This window comes from Lissotriton vulgaris, chromosome 1_1 (genome assembly GCF_964263255.1).
Source record: "Lissotriton vulgaris chromosome 1_1, aLisVul1.2, whole genome shotgun sequence".
NCBI lineage: Eukaryota > Metazoa > Chordata > Amphibia > Caudata > Salamandridae > Lissotriton > Lissotriton vulgaris.
The window spans coordinates 1977068384-1977091833 of NC_141685.1; the positions used below are offsets into that span (position 1 = coordinate 1977068384).

The 23450-nt window shown below is 44.8% G+C and overlaps 1 protein-coding gene across 1 annotated transcript in view; it reads left to right on the forward strand.

The window, feature by feature from the left end:
* The window catches only part of SEMA3E (semaphorin 3E), a 648430-nt gene that overhangs the window by 403991 nt on the left and 220989 nt on the right, over positions 1-23450 (forward strand). The gene's annotated exons all lie outside the window — the stretch shown is intronic.

Genomic DNA, 23450 nt, shown 5'->3' on the forward strand with positions numbered 1-23450 from the left:
ATATTACTGCGCTTTCCATATTATGTGACATATGAGGAAGGGCGTTTTTCACCACATTGCATGCATAATCAGAAAATTAGAATTTTTTTTTAGAGAGTTCTTTGTTTTTGCTTATTTAATTTGTTGGCTGAGTCTGTGGAACGTAAAGTTTAGCTCTGGGAGTAGCAGTGTTGTATCATCTATAGGGATTTTTATCAAAGAAACAGTTTTTTTGTTTTTGTTTGCAACATGGGGTAGTGAGCGTGCAATAGAATCAGAGAAGAAGCGAGCAGGACAGGCCTGGGTTCCACGTTCATGGGCTGTTATGAAAACTCAGCTACAGAGTTGTATTTAAGACTTCTGCTACAAGTTCCTCTTCAAGTTGTGGGTCTTGAGGAGTTTAGTGAATTGCAAGGGGGATGGCTCAAGTCTGCTTTGATGGGTTCGTTTTTCTACAGCCCAGGGACATAGACTGAAAATGTTTGCCTCTGTGTTTTCTTCCTTGCACTTTTCACGGTTTAGTCTGGTGATGGACTGGCATCAGCTTTTGTGCTGCCTGCTGAAGACCACAACTTCTCTGTCAAGTGTGGCGGTGACTTTGCCATCAGTGTTGTATAGATGTAGCAACCAAAGCAGAAGGGCTGAGATTGGGATTATGTGATCGAATTAGTGCTTCCCTTTCATGAGGTGTGTAGTTACATGGAAGAGCCTTTACATGGGTGCAAGAGGTGTCTAGAGAGAATGCCAATCCAGAGGGTACTAACACCATTTAGATGTAACAGGATCAGTTCCTGTGAAATATGTATATGAAACTGGCCTCAACTAGTTTAGTATCTGAAATCTGTTTTTCTAATTCGCCTTTGCTTTACTGCACAACGGTATTGTCTGTATTGCAAGAAAATGCCTATGCTACTACCACCCTCATCAACCTAATATATCAATTGAAGACTACCAAAGTAGCAGCAAACTACATGCTCTTTTTAATGTTTAGTGATAAGTGTGTTATGTTAAGTGCTTACAAATAAGAAGTAGATGAACCATACATGAAGTGCTCAGAAACTCCCATGTATTGATTCACTTTAGGAAGTTCATTCGTTAGTTCACCTATCTTTCCCCTATGCTAAATCACCACGTAAGCATGCAATGTTCATGACAAAAGGAGCCACTGGTGCAACAGTGCGTGATGTACTTGATTAGCACTATGCTGTGATCTCATTCTGGATCAAAACCATGGAGTGATGGTGGGTGAAATTTCATGAGTGACAGTTGAGATGGAGCTGGAGTTAAGGGGTAACTGTGCTTGAGGTGTCCTGGATAAAAGTACACTTGGACTTGAAGGTGTTGTCCTTTCCTTTCCTTAAAAAGTGCACCTCCAGCACTTGATCACACAGAGCAGGAGAAAAGTAAAGTGTGAAAGAACAGAGAATAAACTACCATTTGAACTTTTGGGTAGAATGGAAGAACTAAAAGGCCACATAAACGTCTGCCTTCCCAACATAGGTATTGATCTGAGAGCCTCTGTGTCTGGCTTCATGAAGGAACTGGCACCAGATTACTGTGTATGATCTATTGCAATCCATGATGTTATATTGAACATGTAGAGAAGCAAAGCCAACACAATAAAAATGGTTAAATGATTGACATGGTTCACCTGAGTGAAACCACATAAGGTGTGTCTACCCACATGCGTATCTATTGTAATTCTGTAGGTATGCATGGCATGATAGTTGGTGTTCAGTTCTTCCTTGCATGGTCACCATTCCTGACAGTAGTCCAGTTTTTCACCAGTCATACTTTATTTTCCTGCCCGAATCCTACAAATAGAAGTGTTTATGTGAAGGTGTAGTCTCTCCTTCAAACACTGCATGTGCACAAGAACTGGCCAGCACTGTTTATGATTTACACATCAGACTGGCACTTCTTGAGCTCCCAGGCTTCACGTACCACCATTATGGCAGATACACCAGGTGCAAAATTCTGCCAAGAGTAGTCATGGAAAGAAAACAGAAGGTCCCAGCAGTGCTAGCTGCTTTTAAAAGTTCCTTCTCTGCGGGGACAGCTCCTCCATGTGGGCGGAGGTGCTTTGCCCCACTGCTTTCTCGCAGTGCGAGAAGCAGAAACGTAAAATGGTAATATAAATAACATTTTATGTTTCTGCTTCTCACACTGCGAGAAGGCAGAAGGGTTTGGTTGGGTGTGCGGGGGTTGGCGTCCTGCCATAGGGCAGGGGAGAAGTGGCTTGCCCACTCTGAGGGCGCAGACTGTTTGGTCGGCCCCAGGGCTGACCAAACCAGTCAAACACACTCTCCCTTTTCTCCATGTAGGCTGAATGCAGCCTATATGGAGAAAATGACCTCCCCATAGAAGCCTGTGTGGTCGGCGTCCCAACCAATCACAACACTGTAATGACATTGGCTTAGGGGAGAGGAGGGAGGCTGCCTGGTCTGCTTCTTGTGAGGAGCAGAGATGACGCCGGACCAGACCGGGCAGGCGAAGGTAAGTTACCTTTTTTCTTTAAATTAAACCCCAACCCGTGCGCCCCCACCCCGCACGACCCCTGCCCCCCACCCATTAGATTGCTTATCTTCGTTTAAGGACTTCAGCTACATGCTCTTCCATCGCAAGTGCATTCTCACTTGTAAAGGATCCCACAGTGTGCCTGCTGGACCTGGCCCTTTTTGCAAGGTTATCCCCAAAGTTTTAGCCCTCCTCATGGTTTTTTTCCAAACTTTTTTTGTTGATTTTATGGCTCTGGGCACTTCACCACTGCTGTTCAGTTTAAAAGCGCATGTGCTCTCTCTTGTAAACTTGGAAAGATTGGTCTACACCTGTTTGCATATTTCATTTACCTGTAAGTCCCTTCTACAGTGGTATCCTATATACCCAGGGTCTGTAAAATAAATGCTACTTGTGGGCCTGCGGCGCAGCTTGCATCACCCACAGAAATAACCTTTCAAACATGTCTCAGGCATCTTCTACTGCCACCATGACATGGCACTTAAAGTGTTTGCCAAGTCTGAAACACCTCTGTTACTACATATAGGTCACCCCTAAGGTAGGCCCTAGGTATCCCTATGGACAGGGTGCTGTGCAGATACATGGTAGGACATGTGCCTTTGTTGTGTGGCATGTCCTGGTAGTGACAAATGGCCTATTTGGTTTCTCACCGCTGTGTGGCTACCCCTCTCATAGGTTTGCATTGGAAATTACGTAATAAGTGTTTCAGTGGTAATTTCTGATAGGAAAGGGCTAGCGTGGTCATGTGTGGTAGGTTTGGAGTATTGGTGATGAAACCGGCATATTGGTGAAAGCGGATTTGTCGTTACTATTTTAGAAATTCGACTTTTAGAAGTGTGCATTTCTGTGTGCTTATGACTCTTTGGGGCAAATGTACAAGCCTCTATCCTCACCACAACGTCACTTTTTCAGACGTTCTGGTGGCGATAGGGGCTTAGCCTTATTTACAAGGCAGTCTTAAGCCACTTAATGTGGCTTAACGCAGCCTTGTAAATAAGGCACCTTTCACGCTATGCTTAGTGTCAAAGGGGTGGGCAGTGGGTGTTCTACCACAACACTCATTGATTTTGATGCTGCCCCCTATGTACAACGGCAAAGTACATAGGGGGCAGCGCCAAAATTAAAATTAGGGAAAAGTTGGTTTTAACTTGTCGAAACTGGGAGAAATGCATTATTTCTCCTCGTTTTTTTCTTTTTCCATGTGTGCTGCCTTGTGCAGCACACATGGAAAAAGCAAGCTGCCATAGATTGTTTATATACAGGAAGGTCCCCCTGCAGGCTGCAGAGCTGAGGACCTCAGGCTGTAGAGCTGAGGAGCTGCAGGCTGTGGAGCTGAGTACCTGCAGGCTGTGGAGCTGATGACCTGCAGGCTGAAGAGCTGAGGACTTGCAGACTGCAAAGCTGAGGACCTGCAGGCTGAAGAGCTGAGGAGCTGAAGGCTGCGGAGCTGAGGACCTTCAGGCTGCGGAGCTGAGTACCTGCAGGCTGCGGAGCTGAGGACCTGCAGGCTGCAGAGTTGAGTACCTGTAGGCTGCGGAGCCGAGGACCTGCAGGCTGCGGAGCTGAATACCTACAGGCTGTAGAGCTGATGACCTGCAGGCTGAAGAGCTGAGGACCTGCAGACTGCGGAGCAGAGGACCTGCAGGCTGAAGAGTTGAGGAGCTGAAGTCTGCGGAGTTGAGGACCTTCAGGCTGCAGAGCTGAGTACCTGCAAGCTGCGGAGCTGAGGACCTGCCTCCTGAGGAGCTGAGGACCTTCAGGCTGCGGAGCTGAGTACCTGCAGGCTGCGGAGCTGAGTACCTGCAAGCTGCGGAGCTGAGGACCTGCAGGCTGCGGAGCTGAGTACCTGCAGGCTGCGGAGCTGAGGACCTGCAGGCTGAAGAGCTGAGTACCTGCAGGCTGCAGAGCTGAGGACCTGCAGGCTGAGGAGCTGAGGACCTTCAGGCTGCAGAGCTGAGCACCTGCAGGCTGTAGAGCTGATGACCTGCCGGCTGAAGAGCTGAGGACTTGCAGACTGCAGAGCTGAGGACCTGCAGGCTGCGGAGCTGAGTACCTGCAGGCTGCGGAGCTGAGGACCTGCAGGCTGAGGAGCTGAGTACCTGCAGGCTGCAGAGCTGAGGACCAGCAGGCTGAGGAGCTGAGGACCTTCAGGCTGCAGACCTGAGCACCTGCAGGCTGTAGAGCTGATGACCTGCAGGCTGAAGAACCGAGGACTTGCAGACTGCAGAGCTGAGGACCTGCAGGCTGAAGAGCTGAGGAGCTGAAGTCTGAGGAGTTGAGGACCTTCAGGCTGCGGAGCTGAGTACCTGCAGGCTGCGGAGCTGAGTACCTGCAGGCTGCGGAGCTGAGGACCTGCAGGCCACGGAGCTGAGTACCTGCAGGCTGTGGAGCTGAGGACCTGCAGGCTGAGGAGCTGAGGACCTTCAGGCTGCAGAGCTGAGTACCTGCAGGCTGACGAGCTGAAGACTTGCAGACTGCGGAGCTGAGGACTTGCAGACTGCGGAGCTGAGGACCTGCAGGCTGAAGAGCTGAGGAGCTGAAGTCTGCGGAGTTGAGGACCTTCAGGCTGCGGAGCTGAGGACCCACAGGCTTTGGAGCTGAGGACCCGCAGGCTTTGGAGCTGAGTACCTGCAGGCTGCAGAGCAGAAGACCTGCAGGTTGTGGAGCTGGGGAACTGCAGGCTGTGGAGCTGAGGACCTGCAGACTGCGGAGCTGAGGACCTGCAGGCTGAAGAGCTGAGGAGCTGAGGAGCTGAAGTCTGCGGAGTTGAGGTTGAGGACCTTCAGGCTGGGGAGCTGAGGACCCGCAGGCTTTGGAGCTGAGTACCTGCAGGCTGCAGAGCAGAGGACCTGCAGGTTGTGGAGCTGGGGAACTGCAGGCTGTGGAGCTGAGGACCTTCAGGCTGCAGAGCTGAGCACCTGCAGGCTGTAGAGCTGATGACCTGCAGGCTGAAGAGCCGAGGACTTGCAGACTGCAGAGCTGAGGACCTGCAGGCTGAAGAGCTGAGGAGCTGAAGTCTGCGGAGTTGAGGACCTTCAGGCTACGGAGCTGAGTACCTGCAGGCTGCGGAGCTGAGTACCTGCAAGCTGCGGAGCTGAGGACCTTCAGGCTGCAGAGCTGAGTACCGGCAGGCTGTAGAGCTGATGACCTGCAGGCTGAAGAGCTGAGGACTTGCAGACTGCGGAGCTGAGGACCTGCAGGCTGAAGAGCTTAGGAGCTGAAGTCTGCGGAGTTGAGGACCTTCAGGCTGCGAAGCTGAGGACCCGCAGGCTTTGGAGCTGAGGACCCGCAGGCTTTGGAGCTGAGGACCCGCAGGCTTTGGAGCTGAGTACCTGCAGGCTGCAGAGCAGAAGACCTGCAGGTTGTGGAGCTGGGGAACTGCAGGCTGTGGAGCTGAGGACCTGCAGGTCGCAGAGCTGAGGACCTGCAGGCTGTAGAGCTGATGACCTGCAGGCTGAAGAGCTGAGGACTTGCAGACTGCGGAGCTGAGGACCTGCAGGCTGAAGAGCTGAGGAGCTGAAGTCTGCGGAGTTGAGGTTGAGGACCTTCAGGCTGGGGAGCTGAGGACCCGCAGGCTTTTGAGCTGAGTACCTGCAGGCTGCAGAGCAGAGGACCTGCAGGTTGTGGAGCTGGGGAACTGCAGGTTGTGGAGCTGGGGAACTGCAGGCTGTGGAGCTGAGGACCTCCAAGTTGCAGAGCTGAGGACCTGCAGGTTGCCCAATCATGGCCTGTAATCACTTGTCCTGACTTTTTAAATTATCTGCTTTTTCTGAAACACTTTAGTTTCTATATGCGCCCTTGTTCCTGCAAAGCAGAGGTAAGCTTCGATATGCAGTTTTGTTCCTGCAGAGGTACCCTTCTATATGTACTCTTGTTCTTGCAGAGGCAAGCTTCTATATGCACCCTTGTTCCTGCAGAATCAAGCTTATGTATGCACCCTTGTTCTTTCAGAGACAACCATTCAGCACACGTTAGCCCCCGTGCATCATCGTGAAATTATAACTGCTTAAATGATTCATCTTTCCTGAAGGGACACTATGTTAGCTTCCTGTAGGGCTACAATCAGGGCACGTGCTGAAGTCTTAACGACCCCTACAGATACATTCAGGCATACCTGCAGCGAAGGCGGTCCCACATAAATGCAAAAAATTGTTGGTGAAATGAAAAATGCACCTAAGCATGTAAAAAGCAATACAAATACCCTAGAGTGAGTGTCCTTGGATGTAACTGCTTCTGTGTTGCAACGCATATTTGCCAAGTTGACAGTATGAATCGTATTTGCATGTTAACGATCAGCTTCAAGTGCTTCAATAATGTGAGTGGGCCTCACGAAATGACATTCTTCGATGTGGTTTCTGATAGCGTTGTCACGAAGTAAGGAAGCAATCTATTCAGCAGCATAGCTGTAGATAGCAGGCTGGCGTCACCGGTGCAATCACCTCAGTATACCCACGCGGCTCCATGTGCCTGTCGAGACTCGAGACCAGGCTTAGCATGGGACGTCTTACATGCAATAAAAGTGGATGCACGTCTAAAAACACTCAGGAATTGAGTTATCAAGTTATAGAACGCAGTCAATTATGAGAGCGGTATTTATAGCCTGCTGCAGCTGCCAAGATCCCTGGACTGCATCATCCCACCCCCACATCATCAGTGAACTCGGCACGCTTCATAACAGGAAACATAACATATTTGAGAATCTTCTACCATTTACTTCAAAGGCCTACATATGTTATTATTATCCTAGGGCCACCTATACTCTTTCCCTATAACTCAGGGGCTTTTATGTGCAATGTGTGTAATTCCTCCTCACTTCTGTGATCATCCCCTTAAGCCACTCGTAATATTAATGTGTATCTTGGATATTTTCCAATACTCTTTTCTATCTGTTTAAAGAATGGTTCTGTTGCACTCTTGTTTTTATCTCTGTGCTAAAACAGTAATGGCATATGTTGCATCCCTGGCAGCCAACTACAACAAGCATTTGCAATGCAATCGGTCTAACCTTTGGGACCTTATATGTATTTAGCTATGCAACACATTAGCCTGGGCGCTGAAACCTCTACTGTTCTTTAACATGGAGGGAAAGTAAGCACCACACTGCGTGACACGCCAGGTATGGGAACACATGGAGAGAAATATTTCCTTTCAGCGGGATATGGTATAGCCCAAAGCTCTGTTTTAATATAAAATCAGGGCCTTGGGTGGTCATGTCACTGAAAATACAAAATTTGAAAAAATATTTGTGTCTACGGGTGCTCGTGGAAGACAATTTCTATGGACTGGAATTTAGAGAATGCTAAAGTGATTCTGGTATTTTACTGACCTCTGCTGGTCGTTTTCTATCAAGAAAGTTAAATAGAGGCAGTTGCAAGAAAAATAAAAAAATTAAAGTTCCTCAGCAGAAAGCAATTCTGGTATTTTAATAACCTCTGCTGGTTATTTTCTATCAAGACAGTTAATCGACATAGCCAGTGTCTTCCCTGTTGCAACAAGATCCAGTTTAGTTCCACACCCGATACGGCGCACCTGCCCCTACTCGGTTGCCAGACACTGGATGGTTCACATTACACGTTTTTACGGTTTTACTCACTGCCATTATCATTCTTCGTCGTTGTACAAACGTCTCATCAGGAAGTACTTCTCTCACCTTTAGTTCCACATGCTATTAGTGGCCCACCTACCCCACCGAGATGCATTTCGAAGGATCCGCTGCATTGGGTCCCCGTCGTCATTGTGACCAGGAACTGTGACGTTGTCCACTGTTCCGCACTGACCCCCTGGCCGGTTTGGAATTATCACCGACCTTGCGACATTGCATTATAGTTCTACACTGCCACACAGCCCTGAAGAAGTCACGGGATACTTCACGCATGTGACGAAACACGTGTTAGCAAGTTGCTTTTCGTTGTTTGATTCATTAAATGCATTTATATAACATACTGGTGTCGACCAAAGATATTTATTAAATACGAGACATTACCACTGTGGTTATATCCTCATCACGTGTGCCCAGGACTGTGTTCCCACAGTTAAATAGAGGCAGGTGAGCAGAAAAAAGTCCCTAAGCAGAAGCAGACAAGTCCCAGGGCTGATCTCCAGATCCCACAAAGTACATACACATATGAGTATATATTAAAGTATATAATTATATACTAAAGTATATACAAGAGGTCTCGAATGATCGACCTAAAAAGGAACCTTGACAGTTATCTATGAGAGCCCTGCGTCACATTTGCATCATGTAAAGTGGTAAATGCATGACGTAGGGTTCTGGCTTTGAGGCATGAGTAATGCGACGCATTGTAAATTGCTCCATCGTCTTACTCTGCCACCCGGGAGAATTCAACTGGCGTTGCAGTGGGTTTTCACTCCCAACACTCATGGAATTTGACACTGCCCTGGATTCTAAAAAGCATGTCAACCTGGGGAAGTGCCAACTCTATATGCCTGAGGCACAACAAGGAGAAATATGTTTATTTCTCCTTGTTTGTTCCTCTTTCTAGGTGTGCTGCAAAGAGGAAAACACCTCTTAGAATTGTTTTTGTGCAGTAAGGTGCCCCTTACTGCACGAAAACAATCCTGCATGCAACGGAGGCAGCCTTGAACCATGGTGTAAGGGTGCCTACGTTAGCACTAGACTGCCGTAACTGTGCCTGTGCAAGAAAAAAGGACAGGAATGCACCATATTGCTTAAATATGGTGCATTCCTGCCCCTTCACTGTGGAGTAGGGTAGCACAGCAGGGTTCTTTGATGCGTTGCCCTATTCCAAAATCCCATAAATGAGCACACTAATGCTTTCTGCATGTGTTACAATTACTTGTCTAACAAAGACTTTGGTAATGCAACCCTAGTGGCCTTTATAACAAACAATGTCACAGAAAATTCTGGAAATCCTCTAGGGATTACACAGCTCAGGAGCAGGTCTAATTGTCAACAGCCAATACCAGTGGGACATTCATTAGGGGATGAGTGCTTTCTCAGCTATTTAGATTTGCCCAGCACTGTCACAGGTTCATACCATACTGTGCAATATGATTTGGTTCACATTTTTGGTTTTAATCTTTTATATCTGGAAATGCTCAAGGTCAAATTCTTTATTCGATCATCAAGTGACCATAAAAGCAGTCGCGGCTGGCATTAATTAAGCAGGGAGAGTGACGCGGGGAGGTGGGAAGGGTAATTGAATAATAAATTTAAAAAAACATACCTGTCTGCCGGCTGGGTCATGCGTTTTCTCTGCGCCAGCTCCTGCTATATATTTCAGTCCCTTGTCCAGCCGGACAGGGAATTTAATAATCAAACAAGTCGTTCAAGTTACTTTCTCACTTTCCCTTCCCTTGTACGGTACAGGACTGTGCCCTACTGTAACCATAATGCTTGTTGCTAATATGTACCCTTACCTTGAACGACTTGTTTGATTATTAAATTCCCTGTCCGGCTGGACAAGGGACTGAAATAGGGACTGAAATATATAGCAGCCTATTGTGGTCTATATAACATTGTTTGCATTTATTCCTTTATGCTGAGGACCGTTTGTTTCCTTTATAATACTTGATACCCATGGTCCCTAGCTACCCATTGGGTTCCCCTTGTCTTTTCTAATGTCTTCTTAAGCTGTGGCACCCACAAGCAAGTCATGAGGTTTCAGAGAAATAAAATGGCAGAGATGAGCACCCAGGAGGAAGAGAGGCTGATGCATGAGTAGTGCGGAAGGGGGACAGAGAGGGACAAGCAGCTAAAGTGTGAGGGCAGAAGTTAAAGAAAAAGTGGTAAAGCTGTTTGGGCTCAACAAATATATAATTAAAATGTGTATGCATATGCAGCCCGAAGCATGGCACACAGATTTCACACTGCTAAAATAAAAGCTGTGTGGGTTTAATAAACATGTAATTAAACTTTGTATGCATATGAAACCTGAAGTGCAGCACACTGATGCTACACTGCTAAAATAAAAGCTGTGGTAGCTCAGTAAACATATAATTACATTTTTTATACACACGGTCCAACTGTAAATGCCATCAGCTGAGCGCCTTTCACTTGAAAAGCACACCATTTCAGAAAAACAAGCAACATCCAATAAAAAACAATAGTGCACCACAACTAGCCTAAATAAACAGGAGGCATCAAGTGCATGTAACGGGGCCTTTAGCCATTGGAGGCAACCAAACACTAAAAGGAAGGAAAAATACAGCCAATGCACCACTAAAATGCCAGGTTCTCAGAAAGGCACACAAAAGAACCAATTAAAAACAATGGGCGTGCTTATGCCCACGGAGGAGATACAGCTTGCTCGAAGATAGCACATGTGCGCTGCCTAGGCTCGACCTAAAAAGCAGAGCTAAGGGAATGCAAGTTCACCATTTCAGTGACAAAGGGGTCAACATGTTTCTGCCATTCCTAATAACCTTACAATGTGGTGTATGGTATTCATCAGAACCTATATTGAAAAAGCCTTATAACTCTGCAAAGGACAAATCAAGTGACAATTGCAAAGGCTTCATCCGCACAATTTGTTGCTTGACCAGGTTAGTGAATATCTGAGAAACAGCGAACAAAAATTCATACTAAAAAGCAATCTTTAAAAACAAAATGCACACATAATTTTTCTTAAATAATGTATCTTGAGGAACATATATGCCACTACACCGCCCAATATATTGAAGCCAGAATAGGCAGCTCTCCACTATGATATGTGGACATGTCATAAACCCACCTGCAATGTCCAAGAATATCAGTTACATTGCCTAAACATATAGACAATAGACAAACATTGGCAAGACTAAAATACATAAAGCCCCGGTAAGTAAACAGAAATATAATGCACAACAAGACATCCATATGTCCATATGATCTGATTACTCTGTGAGAACTGTTCAAGCCTCCTATTAGCTGACTCACACCACTTTTTCATGAAAACCAATTGGCTATGAAAACTTACCACACACAGAAAAGTACTCATGTGAAAATCAGTACAGAGCAGGGGCTCATGACATACCTCACTACAGGTCCGCTTCCTCCTTGCCAATCTGTCTATGGTGAGGAGCAGACCTGTTCTGCTTCAACCCATATTTCAAGCATGACCAAACCAGGATGCCAAGGGACATTATCTACATGAGATTGCGTGAGAACTGCTAGGAAATGTAGGGGCATATTATCAAGGGATTTATCTCTGCTGTTTTGGCTTTAAAAGCCAAGAAAGCGGAGATAAAATGATCTCCCTATCAGCAACAGGGTGCTAACACGCAAATTCACATGTTAGCACCCTTTTTCTCTACGCTTCCCCTTGCATCTCTAATGAGATGCAAAGGGGGCGTTCCAGAGAAAAATAATAGGAGAAATGTTGTTAAGCAACATTTCTCCTATTATCAAGGATTTCGCTAACCCTGTTAGTGATAAAAAAAGCAGCGCTAACCGCGGTTAGCACTGCTTTTTTTACACCTGGTATTTTCCGGACTTAGCCATGATATCCTATGGAAGGTGGATATCATGGCTAAGTTTGTGAGCCCCTATCATCAAGCTAACTCCAAACTTCGAGAGATTATCGTTGGTTTTCCAGTGATAATCTCTCATTTGGCAGTTAGCGCGAGGATTTTTATCACTTCTGAGATAAACCTTGCTAATAGGAAGTTATCTCTGCGATAATTTCCAGCGATGCTTAGCGTTAAAAAATGTGTTGCTGAGCCTCGTTAGCGTTAAATATCGCTAATCGTTGGTAATAGGCCCGGTAGTCTCAAGAGCGTGTCGTCAATTACTGACGGGAGAAAATGGGGAACATGTATTTCTTTCAGATAGAATTCCTAGTACCAGGCAAAGAATTCTGGGAGGTGCAATTCAAAGCGCATTTCACAGTTTATTTAAGGAGGGAAGGGACAGTTTCTTTATATATTATTTCAGAGAAAACTGTCAGCTTATTATAGTAGACTGTCACGAAATGAAAGAAATCAGAGGAATTTCAAAACCAAGACAGAAGATCTATTGTGAAACACCCTCAGTCATTGAGTGGTCTTAGACTGGACCTATATCTCATTAATGTGACAGGCACATGTTTCAAGAAATCATGAAAACATCCTCAGAAAAAGTGTGGTTGGGGGGCTTAGTTAAAAACAAGAGATGCCTGGAAGAGCAGTAGACCAAATAAAGTACCTACCTAGGTTCCGAAAACAGCTTGAGATTAGATTGAAAGAAATCCTCGGTATATCATCATTCTGGTATCGGAACACCCACCATTGCTCCTTTTCAAGTAGGATTTTCTGTCCAGCCAGACCTGCACCTAACCACTGTGGTTTAGACACTAGAAAAGGTCACTGTCACTGTGGCCAACTTCAAGAAAACGTCGAGTTAGTTTTGTGTTGTTGCACTTACAACAGGTGGTGCTCCTCTATTCAGAAATCCTAATCCTTGCTATGAGCATAGGTCATGCCAACATAACAATGTCCACAGGAGCATGTAATCATATATACAAAGCCACTACTATTGCATTTTCTAAAACGCTTCCCTTAGACCTGGCATCTTTGGGGAGGTTTCCCCTGTCTTTTTGCCTCTACATCCTGTATTTTTTACACTGTGCTGGATTTAGTTTTTGCCGGTTTAGATGCTTTGGACACTTTGCCACTGCTGATCAGTGTCAAAGTGCAAGTGTTGCCTGTATAAATTGTAATTGTAATTGGTTATCCATGATTGGCATATTTGTATCACCAAGAAGTCCCTAGTAAAGTGTACTGAGTGTGTCAGGGCTAGTGATTAAAATGCTACTAGTGGGCCTGTAGCACTGATTGTGCCACCCACAGGAGTTGCCCTAAAATGGTGTCTCAGGCCTGCCACCGCAGTGCGTGTGTGCAGTCTGTGAACTGCAATGTCCCCCTGGTCAGTGTCCTCACTGACCATGCCTAACCCTTCCCTTTCTGTGCACATTGGTCAACCCTATGGAAGGCCCAAGGTACCCCCTTGGGCAGGGTGCAGTGTATGTGAAAGGTAGAGCATGTACTAGTGCAGGTGACACGCTCAGGTTGGGAATCCCAGCCATTTTTGTTTTTCACTATTGTAAGGCTCTCTTGCCCATAGGCTATCATGGGCAATACTGGCTACAGTGGCTACCAGTATATCTCCCCATAGCAGCAAGATAGGACATAAAAGTCTGGTATCCCTGAACTCAGAATTTAATAACACATCTTTTAGGAAAGGTTGTTTTTAAATCCTTTGTTTGAGAACAGCACTTTTAGAAGGTGGCTGTTCTCTTGTCTGACCTTTCTGTGTGCCTTGGCCTGTTTGTGAATTGACTGTCTGGTTTGTGAGTGACAGGGGCTGGGTGGCTCCCAGATGCTGAGTGGGTCATCCCTGAGCTGAATAGCTCCATCTGCATCTCGAGTGGTGGGAGGGGATAGCACCTGGGCCTGAATAGGGCTGTGCTGCCTTCCACAATGCTGGCTCCACCTCCTGCTGGGCGGCTGACGACCCTGCCCCTCATTCTGAAAGGAAAGGAGAAGCCAGGAAAACAAAGTGCTCAAGGAACACCAAGAACTGGTTCAGACCGGGCTCAGAGCCCTGCTGCACAAAGGGAACAAAGACTTTTAGGGGTATAAGTATAGGACCCCAGACTACAGAAAACTAGTTCAACCTGGAATCAAGAAGGAACCTCTGCCAAGGAGACAGCTGGAAGACTGAAGAAGGAAGACTGTCCTGCTGTTACTTTGCTGGACTGACCTGCAGTTGCTTTGCTGCCAAGGAGATGGGAAGGACTGTGTTGTTGCTTTGTCCCCTTGCTTGAAGAGATCTCCAAGGGCCTGTTGTGTTGTGAGCTGGCCTCCTGCTAAGAAGTCCCAGAAACAAAAGGACTTCACCCCCAGCTTTCCCTAAACTCTGCTGAGAGAGTTCTTCCCTTCCTGAGTGCTGAACCCGACTGAGGGGCATCTGGAAGTTGTGGCCTGCTGTTTGGAAAGCTGGAGAACAAGAAACTAAGACTATCTGCAAATGTTCACGCATCGCTCGCTTGAGGAGCGCATCACCGTCAGTGAGAGGAAATTCCCGCCGACGCGAAGATCGAGATCGTCGCAGCGCCTGTTGTGGCTGCAATAACCGACGCATCCTTCGCTTGCGGAACGCATCGCTCCGGAGTAGGAAAAGTACCATCGGTGCGAGTATTGTCGCAGAACCTGTCATCGCTGGGTGAGATCGCTGCACCGCTTGCATGCGGACCGCATCACATCGATGCGAGTGCCGTCGCAGAGCCATTGCATCGAGGAGAAGATCGATGCTGCGCCACACATCGCTGCTGCACCTGAGATCATCGCCGTTCCGAAGATCGTCGAATCGTGCCTTTGCGAGACGCTCCCTACAGAACCTACGCACCGGAATCCATACAAGGTATTTCCTCCCTCCCCATACAGACCGGATTCATCACAACACACCCACTGCATCCAGAGGGGCTGTCACATCGCCTCCCCAGGGTCTCAGCAGTGACGCATCGCTTGTTTTCCACTGCACCAGCTTCTGTTTTGGAACTTTGTCGCATCTAAAGGTACTGTTGGCTAAACGTGACACAACTGTGAACTATTTTCACGCAACTGTGGATTATTTTAATGCAACCTTAAGAACTCTTTTGAAACCATAATATTGAACTGTGTGTGTTGGATTTTTGTCGTTTTGGTCTTGCCTAGTTTAGATTAAATACTTCTATTTTTCTAAACTGTTGTGGAGACAGTTTATGGTGTTTTCACTGTGTTACTGTGAGTGTTGGTACGCATACTTTACACATTGCCTTTGATAAGCCTGTCTGCTCATGCCAAGCTACCAAGGGGGGGAGCAGGGGTAATCTAAAGAGTGTATCCTTATTACCCTGACTAGAAGCAAGGGTCCCTATTTGGACAGTGGCACCTACCTCTGCAAACTAGAGACCCCCAGTTCAGTTCTAACAGCTTCAATGCCCAAAGGTTCTACAACCCCAGATCAAGTTCTGCAATCTGTTTGGTGAACTGGCACACAACACATGACCCACAGGGAAAATGCCCATTACGTTGGGCAGAGACCACATGGTCTCTTGTGTACTTGCTCTCATGATAGCTGGTCTAGTGTGCACCAGATCGTTTTTCAGATTGGGGCCCCACTGGAATGAAAACAATGGAGGGACCAGGTTCATCGGTCTTGTGTTCAGCATCTTCCAATGCTGCTGGAAAACTTTTGAATGGCAGAAGAAAAACTGCAAGTCTGATGTATAATGTCTATCCCTCGGTTGCCTACTTAAAGACGCAGCATGCTTCTTGAAGTTGGTCAATTCAGAACAGTTTTGCCTGATTCTCAGAAACTGTCCCATGTATAGATTGTCATGCAGAGACCTAGGACAGTAGCTATCATAATGAAATAAGTAATTCCTTGTCATTGGCTTGCTATACAGTTTAGCTTGTATCTGCCCAACTTTAGGATAGAGTAGGAGATTCAAAAATTGTAGTTGTTCCGTGCTGTACTCACTAGTAATCTCAGAGAAATAGTTCTGGCACAGTGCTTCTCTAGTTAGAAGTCAATAATGCAGGTAGGAAGACTTGGAGGGGGGAAGTCCTGATCAATGAACTATGGTCAGAATGCACAGCAAGGAAACCTGTTGTGTTCTCTGGCTTGTCCTTTGCCTGTCATGGTGGCATTCTTACATCGGTTTTTCATTATAAACATACTGCATTAGGTTCTTCGTTTAGAACACCCTTTGAGTAATTCCTTCAGCAGGAAATGCATGAATTCTTACTCTACTCTTTTCCAGGCTTGAGCTCAGAGTCTTTTGGTCCACATGGGACTGACAAGTAGTATTTCAATAGTACACTCTACTAAATCGATCCATAGGCATCCGTCAAGAGTCTCAAATTTATTTTCCAGAAGTATAATGCAGGTCAAATGGTTTGGACATTCTCCTACCTTCATAGATGTCTCTCATGTCATGTGCATTACAAGTAAAGATGGTGGAGCAGTTTCTCCCAGAGAAAGATTCATCATTGATGGTGAGTCAACAGCTACTTTATACAAGGAAATGTTACATCTTCCTGTGGACCAAAAGGCAGAATCCCTCTTGTGGCTCATTGAGCTGTAGCGAGCAGAAAGTAAAGTGGAAATTTCTGTAAACACCTACTTGACAGTTAATATCAAGTGCCAGGAAATATCCTTCAACTAATATATCTATTGTTTAAGAAACAATTGTAATTTGAAAACAGATATGACATTAGAAATATCACATGGATTTTAATGAGATTTTCTCCACACCCCAAAGCTTTAAAGAAGACAGTAGTCACTGACTAGATACAAATAGAATCCAAACCCTTTTGATTAAATCAAGACATTTGAAATGGGATTTTCGGAACTGTACCCACCATCATTACACTTTTATTTAGGAAAGGGGTAGACAAAGGCAAGGTAGTCTCAGATGTCCCCGTCACAAAAAGGACCATAAGAGAAATGCATGATAATGAGGAAAAATATCACATACTAATATCATCAGCAGAAATCCTTACTTTGAACAAAAAGTGCCTTGTGTAGGAAATCTATTCTTCCAGCAAACAGCTCTGAAGAGTCTCTCCTATTTCGACCTCATCACTGCTGAGGTATCTAGAGTCCTAGTTTTAAGAAGGTGTCTTCATTCTCAACATGACCAAAATATTCACAAAAGTGGGATAACCGATGTTCAGCACGCAGAAATAGGTCCAATCACCACACATAAAATTCTGCATTTACTTATGTCATGAAATTTAAAAAACGTAATTGTCTTGGAAAACTTCTCTAGACATCCTATCAAGTTTAACCATTGTCCTTAGCATTATTATACCACTAGCCCACATAAACTAGAACCACTGAACCTTAGCCTTAAGAGCAAATTAATGAGTTGCTCCATGAACTACTGAACAGTCTTCATCTCAAAGAATGCTAGCAAAAGATTTAAAATGACCACATTGAAGTAATTCCCAGAAGCTCATTTTGCTGGGGACAGAGCCACAAGCCTGGGAAGATGGTGGATTAAAGCTCCGGCAGGAGTTGCACCCCACAGCCACCACTAGTGGCTGTGGGATGGGACTGGAACACAGTTATTTACTCTGAAAGTTGCAGAGAGGGGAGAGTCAAAGAACCCTGGGCACTTGGGAAAATGTAGGGAGCTGTATAGTTCATCAGTGACAACATTACCAGCATCGAGAATCCAAGGCACTGATATAGCACCACGCAGCACAGTGCCTTCCACTGCACAGTGGAAATGGCACCACCATTTTGAATGCCATCCATGTGTAGGGACCGCAGAGTAGATGATCTAGCCAAAACAATGATGGAGACACAACCCACCATGCTGAAAGACAGCCAGGTGACAGTGGCAGCAGAGCGACAACAGGGGGAGAACCCATGAACCCTGGGTGAATAAGGGAAATCTAGGATGCCACATAGTTAAAAGGTGGTGACCATGCCAACTTAGAAGATCCAACATGTTGCTACAGGACAATGTTGTATGGTACCTCCACTGCACATACAGGCTCTGTGTACAGACTGCAGAGGAGACTGGCCTAGGCAGCTACAATGAACCTGAGAGAGGATTCCCCCTCCTACGACGCACCTGCTCCTTTGATTGTTCTGGAAAGGTTATGACTCCCGAAAGTTCGTCCCATCTCCACTTCTAAACGGGTGATGGCCAAATTATTAGTGATAGTAGAAATGCTTGTATCAGACTTCAATGTAGCATTCAACAGGAAAGGGATGAGAAAGGGATTAAAAGATAAGTATCACCTGACTCTCAGAAAGGACATCCCACCACAGCTCCGCTGAGTGCTTCTTTAACCCTTGGTCCAGAGGGCTGAGAGGCATGGTGCTGGTGATAATAGATCTACCTTACACACAGCAATCAATGGGAGAGTGAGAGAGAAAGTGGTTAAAATAAATGAGGCACCTGTCTGCCAGAAGGGAAATCCCACCATCACTCAATTACAAGCTTTGTTAACCACCTGGCTTGGATGGCCAAGTCAATGATAGGGGGGTGCGGGTGCACACCTGTGTGTAGACAGTTAGTTAGTTTCTGATTTTTAATGAACTATTTTATGGGTTTGTAAGGAATGTGCGTGCAATTCCCAGTGGGGAAATGACCCTAATTCCCCATGTTAGAACATCAAGGAGGACTGTGGGAGAACCCACAGTAAAGGGAATGCACAGCTCAAAGACGAAAATGTCTAAATCAAAGTTATCAATAACAGTTTAAAATTCATGAAAAATGCTCTAAGGCAATCAATTATTCATTTCATCTCATGTTTTTTACTGTTGTAGCATTATGCAAATCACATTTCAAAAAACATTCTTAACATATCCAAGAAAATCTATATGTGTGAAGACTGTTCTTGTCAATTATCAAAATAATATCAAATCAACACTAGATTTAAGCCATCTTGAAGCGGCTAAGAAATACATAACATCCTTTGTACATCAGTCCCAATGCATTTCGGGTTACGTAAAACCCTTCGTCAGGGGAGTGCATTAAAGAGTGGAATCTTCACATTCAATGTCGCCACTGAAAATTAAAACACAACAACATGCAGTAAGAATACTGCTCGGCTATTAGGATTTGCACCCCAAGTTGTGCACTGAAATGAAAAGTGTTGGGGATAGTCCAATATAGATTACATGCCAATGCTAGAAAGAATGTGCTTTAAAATGAGCAAAGTGAAAAACGCAAAGAGACAATCACCGTGAGATCAGATAGTAGTGCCTAGTCAGTACCTTCCACTAAGTGCTGGTCGGGACAGGTGGCCTGATAATGAGAGTTTTTGTGCTTCGCGCAATTTCTATGAATAAAAATAAAACAATGTGAAAGTTAACTGTCCTGTATCTGCAGCTCGAGGGTGGGAACCGTGAATGAAGAGTAAGTGTGCTATACAAGCTTACCGGAAATAAAATGTTGAAAAAGAAATCGTTTTGCTGCTCATCCGAGATTGTAAGGGAAAAGTGTTCCTCCGTCTTGCTCAAAGGCAATGCTCGAGGCTATAGAAATAAATGGAGAGGAGACTTAGGGTTAAAGTCCTCCATGTCATCGGTATTTGACTGTAGACCGCGGTCTTGTTCAAAATGTAAAGAGTGAAGCAAACGTACCCGAGGCGTGCAGGGTTCTCTGCTTGTAAGCTCCTTCTAACGCGGTATTGAGGGAAAGTCCAGAATGCTGTGCGTGACCGGGGAGGTTCTGTTAAGACAGACAATGGAAAGTCTATGCTGCGTGGAAAAGGGCCCGAAAATAATGAACGACGTTGAAAACGGGAGCTCTAAAGGAAATGGCCAAAGACGCCAGTGTGAGGAAAATAGGAAATAAAAAAGAACCCGAATATTAGAGTGATGGGGATGATCTGGAAATAAAAAATAGAAAAATGAAACTGAGACAACATGCAATATGAGGTGATAAAAAATGAAATTACGAAGGGAAATAAAACGTGTGTGAAAAACTACGTGACCAAGCGAAAAATAAAAAACACAATAAAAGATGGGTGCAGATCCTGTACAATATGGAGCTTTACAGACTACATTATATGAAACATAACATCTCGTAATGGTCATTAAGCCCATTTGGGGCTAGCGTTCTCAATGTTTTTATCCAATGTGTTTCCCTACGAGCCAGTGATATGTTGATGTCTGTGCCTGACACCTTTTTGACTCTTTCTAAGATGGTGAACCGTATTTGAGGTATAGTATGACCCGCTTTTTCCCAGTTTGTTGCCAGTGGGGATGTGGTGTTTTTGTTCCGAATCCGGCTTTTGTGCTCTATGATGCGAGTTTTAATCTTTCTGCTTGTTCTACCTACGTACACGAGGCCACATGGGCATTTAATTGCATATATCACTTCTTCAGTGTTGCAATTGGATGTGTGATGAAGTTTTAGTTTGGTGCCCGTTTGTGGATGCATGAAAATATCGCCTGTGATTACATTACTGCACTGGCCGCAGTTGTGGTATTTAGTCATTCCCTTAAAACCCCCTGTAGGTTTCTCTTCTTGCGGTTTCAGGAGTTCACGAAGATTCTTCGCTCTTTGGTGAGCAAATAATGGAGAATCTAAAAAGATACCTTGAAAGTCCGGTTCATTTTCAATGATCTCCCATCTTTTCTTGACGATGGTTTTTATAAGAGGAGCTTGTGTAGAATGTTTCAATACAAATACTTCTCTTCGCGATAATGTTCTTTCGGAGGTTTGTAATAAATCCTTCCTCGGTTTTTTTTCCATTGAAAATGAACCGGACTTTCAAGGTATCTTTTTAGATTCTCCATTATTTGCTCACCAAAGAGCGAAGAATCTTTGTGAAGGCGATATTTTCATGCATCCACAAACGGGCACCAAACTAAAACTTCATCACACATCCAATTGCAACACTGAAGAAGTGATATATGCAATTAAATGCCCATGTGGCCTCGTGTACGTAGGTAGAACAAGCAGAAAGATTAAAACTCGCATCATAGAGCACAAAAGCCGGATTCGGAACAAAAACACCACATCCCCACTGGCAACACACTGGGAAAAAGCGGGTTATACTATACCTCAAATACGGTTCACCATCTTAGAAAGAGTCAAAAAGGTGTCAGGCACAGACATCAACATATCACTGGCTCGTAGGGAAACACATTGGATAAAAACATTGAGAACGCTAGCCCCAAATGGGCTTAATGACCATTACGAGATGTTATGTTTCATATAATGTAGTCTGTAAAGCTCCATATTGTACAGGATCTGCACCCATCTTTTATTGTGTTTTTTATTTTTCGCTTGGTCACGTAGTTTTTCACACACGTTTTATTTCCCTTCGTAATTTCATTTTTTATCACCTCATATTGCATGTTGTCTCAGTTTCATTTTTCTATTTTTTATTTCCAGATCATCCCCATCACTCTAATATTCGGGTTCTTTTTTATTTCCTATTTTCCTCACACTGGCGTCTTTGGCCATTTCCTTTAGAGCTCCCGTTTTCAACGTCGTTCATTATTTTCGGGCCCTTTTCCACGCAGCATAGACTTTCCATTGTCTGTCTTAACAGAACCTCCCCGGTCGCGCACAGCATTCTGGACTTTCCCTCAATACCGCGTTAGAAGGAGCTTACAAGCAGAGAACCCTGCACGCCTCGGGTACGTTTGCTTCACTCTTTACATTTTGAACAAGACCGCGGTCTACAGTCAAATACCGATGACATGGAGGACTTTAACCCTAAGTCTCCTCTCCATTTATTTCTATAGCCTCGAGCATTGCCTTTGAGCAAGACGGAGGAACACTTTTCCCTTACAATCTCGGATGAGCAGCAAAACGATTTCTTTTTCAACATTTTATTTCCGGTAAGCTTGTATAGCACACTTACTCTTCATTCATGGTTCCCACCCTCGAGCTGCAGATACAGGACAGTTAACTTTCACATTGTTTTATTTTTATTCATAGAAATTGCGCGAAGCACAAAAACTCTCATTATCAGGCCACCTGTCCCGACCAGCACTTAGTGGAAGGTACTGACTAGGCACTACTATCTGATCTCACGGTGATTGGCTCTTTGCGTTTTTCACTTTGCTCATTTTAAAGCACATTCTTTCTAGCATTGGCATGTAATCTATATTGGACTATCCCCAACACTTTTCATTTCAGTGCACAACTTGGGGTGCAAATCCTAATAGCCGAGGAGTATTCTTACTGCATGTTGTTGTGTTTTAATTTTCAGTGGCGACATTGAATGTGAAGATTCCACTCTTTAATGCACTCCCCTGACGAAGGGTTTTACGTAACCCGAAATGCATTGGGACTGATGTACAAAGGATGTTATGTATTTCTTAGCCGCTTCGAGATGGCTTAAATCTAGTGTTGATTTGATATTATTTTGATAATTGACAAGAACAGTCTTCACACATATAGATTTTCTTGGATATGTTAAGAATGTTTTTTGAAATGTGATTTGCATAATGCTACAACAGTAAAAAACATGAGATGAAATGAATAATTGATTGCCTTAGAGCATTTTTCATGAATTTTAAACTGTTATTGATAACTTTGATTTAGACATTTTCGTCTTTGAGCTGTGCATTCCCTTTACTGTGGGTTCTCCCACAGTCCTCCTTGGATGGCCAAGTAGCATAAACAGGGGCACCTTCCACTTACCTATAAGGTGTACATTGTCTTATGACAGGTTTCACAGAGAAAAATGTTGATGACACACGCCACATAGAGGAGGGTACCAGGTTGAGTTCTATCACCTGAGCAACCTGCTTTTGCGTGAGGTGCATACTGTCGGTACTGAGGTCCATACCTCAGTATCAGAGCTGCGTTGAGTACTGCACACTTAGGAGGATTACTACCAGAGGTAATTGCTCACCGTGCTTCTGCCCAAAATGAAAAAGAGATTGGCACTAAACACATTTATGGAGAATATAAATTTCTCAGGACAACTATGTCAAAACCGGCCAGAAAGCTATTGTTTACAGAGATGGGGACAATTCCTAAAATGGCATCTGAGCAAACTACAACATGGACAAAATCAACACTGGACACAATACTCAAGGACTTTACCACCTTACAACTATATATGACCACAGTGGAAGACACCACTACAAAAACGTCTACTAACTTTCTCTCAATACACTCTGAGATTTTCTTATTTATTTATATAGCACAACACTAATCCCAAGGGATATCAAGGCGCTAATGGCAAATAAATTGGTTGGACTGCTGGGGGGGAGGGGGAGGAGACACAGATGAGTCTTAATATTTGGGGAGTTGTTAGCTTTTTCCGGAATAACAGGTAATTGGATGTGAGGCCGTAGATACAGAGGCAGTTCGTTCCATTTCTTGGCTACCAAGTATGAAAAGGAATGCCCTCCAGTCCGGACTTTCTTGATGCACTTTGTTCTAACCAGCGCTTGATGTGATGACTGCAGGCTCCTTGATGGAATATAGAACTCAATTTTCTCCTGGAGTATTATAGCGCCGCTTTGGTACAGT